Raw genomic sequence first — 5,153 nt, 5'->3', positions numbered from 1 at the left:
AACTCTAAACACGAACACGAACACGGCCCGCTACCTTTAGACACGAACACGACACGAACCCATTAACGACACGAAACACTTCGGGTCAACACGACATGATAACAACAAATATATAACGCGACACAATAACAACACTATATTATAATATATAAATATTATTTCTTATATTAAATTTTAAAATAAATAATAAAATAATAATATTATACTCCCTCCATCCCTGAGAATTTGTCACATATTTCCTTTTTCGTCCGTCCCTAAAAATTTGTCACATTTCACTTTTACCATTTTTGGTAATGGACCCCACATTCCACTAATCCATTCTCACTCATATTTTATTTTAAAACTAATATATAAAAGTAGGACTCACATGCTACCAACTTTTTCAATTCACTTTCTATTACATTTCTTACAACCGTGCCAGATCAAATGGTAACGAATTTTGGGGGACGAAGGGAGTAATATATTAATATTAATTCTTAACGTGTAACACGAACACGACATGAAGTTTTCGTGTCCTTATCGTGTCGACACGATAAGGACACGGACCCAATAATCCTTGACACATACCCATTAATTTTGTGTGGGTTCGTGTCGTGTTATCGTGTCGTACCAAAAATTGTCAGCCCTACATATTAACATCTTTCATCCATCCCCATGTAATTAAGAAATTAAATTACATTAATTATAATAAAAATATAATTTATTAATTTAAAAAATATAACTCGGATAATTCGGATATACCCGATTGGGTATCGGGTTACCTTATACCCAATCTTCCAAATTTCTCACTACTCGATCCTGATCTGATACCAAAAAAATCGAGTTTCGGGTATTCAATTATCTAACTTTAACCCCTACCCGATCTTCCAAAATTCTCACTACCTGATCCCAATCCAATACTCGAAAGTTGGATTTTGGATACCCAATTATCTAATTTTTTCGGATTTGAATTTTGGGTACCTAATACCCAGTATTCTTTTTACCGGGCCGAGTATCGGAATGAATTACCTACCACAAATCCTACTCCATCACTTAATACACACACACAAACATGATAAGTGATAATGGGGTTTATCACACATGCTTATATGTGTGTATTAGGCAGTGTTTTAAAAACCGGACCGGCCGGTCCGACCGGTCCGGCGCGAACCGGTAGCATATCCGGTTCGGTTTGGTCATTAAAACCGTTACCCCTTTGAGCCGTTTCAGACCGGGTAAACCGGCCGGTTGGGCCGGACCGTTTTTATATTTTTTTTGAAAATCTCTTGCTCCAACTTTTTTTTTCTGCCGATATGAACCTCTACTGCAGCTTATTTCAGATCCAAGCACCACCTTGCCCACGAAATTGCTTCCCTTTCTCCGAAATCCAACAAAATAAAAATTATTAATGTTGAGCTTACTTGATTGCAACAAAAGTGAGGCACAATTAGTTGGCCAAAATCGGTATATATACGACGATTACATCACAAATTGAGTAACAGAATAAGAAATTAGAAGGGGAGTGAAGAAGAATTAGCAAAAGCTGGAGGATTAAACAAAGAGAGCTGTGGGCCTGTGGCCTATGGGGGTTTCAAAATGGAGAAGGGGTTGGGGTCTTCTAAACATGCGGCGGCATGTGGGGATGCAAAATAGGGTTTGTGGCTTTGTGCAATTGGAATTTTACTAATATTTAATTCTGCTTTATAAAAAGTAGTGCTGTCTTTTTATTTAATTTCAGACGCAATTATATTAACTTATACTAATACTATATATATGCGTGTGATTCGGGAGATTATGGAAGGCTGTCTATTTAGGATTTGAATTTTGAATTCTGATTTTATTAAAAATATATTATTATATGTTTTATGTATTTAATATATATAATTTAATATAGGGTCCTATTCTAATGCTTTTAGCACCCTAATCCAAAATCAAAACTAAATCTCCACCATTGGATTTTAAAATGAGTGGATGAGATTAAAGCTCACAAAATCTCAATAAATAGTAGACAAAATATCAACAAAAGGGTAATATCGTCATTATGTTATCATATGACAATTTTCGTGAGTGTTTTTTTATATCAACATTGTGTATTACAAATATCAACACAAGGACAAGAAAATATCAACACATTTTTATTGAGATTGGACATGCATAATATTGAGATTTTGCCTACAATATATTGAGATTTTTTGTTGCATTTGTTGAAAATAGCTGCTTATGTACGAAAATTGAAATATAATTTATCAAATTTCATCACCTGAACATCGTCGGAACATATGCAATTGAGATCTCGTTGGAATCCTTATTAAATTATCTTTAATTTGATATATTTTTTGCGAAAAAATAATTTAAATTGAGAGAGTTACGTAAATTTAAAGATTTGAGATGATTTTGAGGAGAGAGAAAGTAGTTAGTTATAATTACTACATATAGTATTTGACATTAATACCCTTTTAATTTAATTAATAATTATTTAAATTTAAAATATATTACACTTGGCATTATATTAACCACAAGATCTTCTAATCTAATGATTGAAAATTGGTCTCAATTTGGGATTGGTAATTAGTTACCAATTGATTTCATCCCATTTAATATATATAATATTATTGCTACAGTATTTCGGTTCAACTAGTGGTTCAATCGGTCGGACCGGTTGAACCGTAAACCGATAACTTCATCGGTTCGTTTGCCAGTCCGATTTTTAAAACATTGATATTAGATAATGAAGGAGAATTTGTGGTAGGTGATCCTTACCGGATCAAAATGGGGAATAAGAGAGTAGAATTTGCCAAACTACATCCATATATTTGAATTTGGGGAGGCGATAAAGGACAAAAGTTGTAGGAATATGGGTATCGTATTGGGACCCGCAAATAGCACACGTGCAATATAAGAGAAGGAATGATTTCGATAGAAACGCAATGCGTGTGAAAGTTGGCAGACAGCTGGCTGTGAGCAGACATCTTTGATGTCATCTTCCCAAAATTTACTTTGCAGCTATTATTATTGGCGGCCACTTTTGTCCTCTTCTGCCTCTCCTATTAGTTCTACACTTCTACTATTTCATTTTTTTTTAATACAGTTCCTCTCTTTATTTTTAAATCGCACACGTTTCAATTACTTACAACTTGGCTTGAATTGGCTTGAATTTTAAATATCAATAAAATCTCCTTAAAAAAAATCAATAAAACCAGAACTTTTCAATCACATTATAAATCACTTGTTAAATCAATAAAACAAAACTTTTCAATAATATTATACATAAATGTATAATCCACCGTCCCTGAAAAATATGAACAATTTTCTTTTTAAATCCATTCTGAAAAGTATTCTAATTTTAGAAACTCTTTTTTCTCTAATAAAGTGAGATTTATTCTACACTAACAATACTCTAATTATTTTATCTTCTTATCTCTCTTTTACTTTACCAATTATACATTAAAATTTATGTCAAACCTAATGTTACTGGATTTTAAGTCCTTATTCTTTGCTAAAAAAAGGGAACCATCAAATGAAATGTCAAATTCAGTTTATATAATTATAAACATTAGGTGTTTTGTTTTAATATATACTCTCTCCGTCGCATTATAATAGAGTCGTTTTTTTTGGCACAAGATTTAAGAAATTGTGTTAAAAGTGAGTTAAGTGAAGAGAGAATAAAGTAGGAAAAGAAAAAGATAGAGAGATGAAGATAGAATAAATTAAGAGATAAGAAATTTGATTTTTTTTGCCAAAATATAAAATAACTCAGCTATAGTGGGACAACAAAAAAAAATACATCAAAAATTTCAATATAATGTATGTAAAACCTCAATAAAACAGTGTAAAATCTCAATAAATTGTGCTGATATTTTCGTTTACTTGTGTTGAAATGTTCATATCATTGTGTTGATATTTGTAATACATTATGTTGATATAAAAAAAACATGAAAGTTATGATATGATAACAGAATAACGATCTTACCCCTTTGTTGATATTTTGTCTACTATTTATTGAAATTCGTAAGATTTAATCTCATCCACTCATTTTAAAAATCTAATGGTGTAAATTTGGTCTTAATTTTGGATTATGATACTATAAGCAATAGAAGATGACCCATGTACATGATATTTATATAATATAAATGATGTTCATTCTTAAAATTGTGTAAAATAGTACTCCATCCGTCCCTAAAGAATATGTACTTTGGGTTCGGCACGAGTTTTAATGGAAAATTGGTAAAGTAAGATAGAGGTAGAGCGAAAAAGTAATTGAAGTATTGTTAGTGGGGTATGGGTCCCACCTCATTAGAGAGAAAATGGTTACCAAAATTGGAAAGTGCATATGCTTGTGAGACGAACTAAAAAGGAAATAGTGCATTTTCTTGTGGGACTGAGAGAATAATATTAACATCCTAAAACTAAAAAATATATGTATAGTATTAATTTGAATAGGTTACAGTTACTTTATTTATATATTTATCGGTTAAAATTTCATCAAATATTACATGTAATGCTATTGTTATACTAAGGCCAAATAATAATAACGAAAATCAATACTCGTATTGATTGAGTGTATATTAATATAAAAATAATGGGTCATCTTCTATTGCTTATAGCATCCTAATTCAAAATCAAAACCAAATTTCTACTCTTAAATTTTAAAATGAATGGATGAGATTGAACCTTACGAATTTCAATAAATAATAGACAAAATATCAACAAAAGGGTAATATCATCATTAGGTTATCATATGATAATTTTCGTGAATATTTTTTATATCAACATAGTGTATTACAAATATCAACAATATGACATAAAGATATCAACACTAGTACAAGAAAATATCAACACATATCTATTGAGATTTTTACATGGTTTTATTGAGATTTTATATGCATTATATTGAAATTTTTTGATGTATTTGTTGATAAAAATCTGGTTATCAACATTTACGAAAACTAAAATAAAAAATATCAAATTTCATCATTCGAACGTCGTCGGAACATATGCAATTGAGATCTCTTTGGAATCCTTATAAAATTATCTTTAATTTGATATATTTTTAGCGAAAAATAATTTAAATCGAGAGAGTTACGTAAAATTTAAAGTTTTAAGATGATTTTAATGAGAGAGAATTGTAATTAATACCCTCTAATTTTATTTATTAATTTTCTTAATTAAAAATA

This window comes from Salvia hispanica, chromosome 5, assembly GCF_029641045.1.
Source record: "Salvia hispanica isolate PSC_SH4W2 chromosome 5, Shi_PSC_v1, whole genome shotgun sequence".
Classification (NCBI taxonomy): domain Eukaryota; kingdom Viridiplantae; phylum Streptophyta; class Magnoliopsida; order Lamiales; family Lamiaceae; genus Salvia; species Salvia hispanica.
This window is presented reverse-complemented; position numbering follows the sequence as displayed.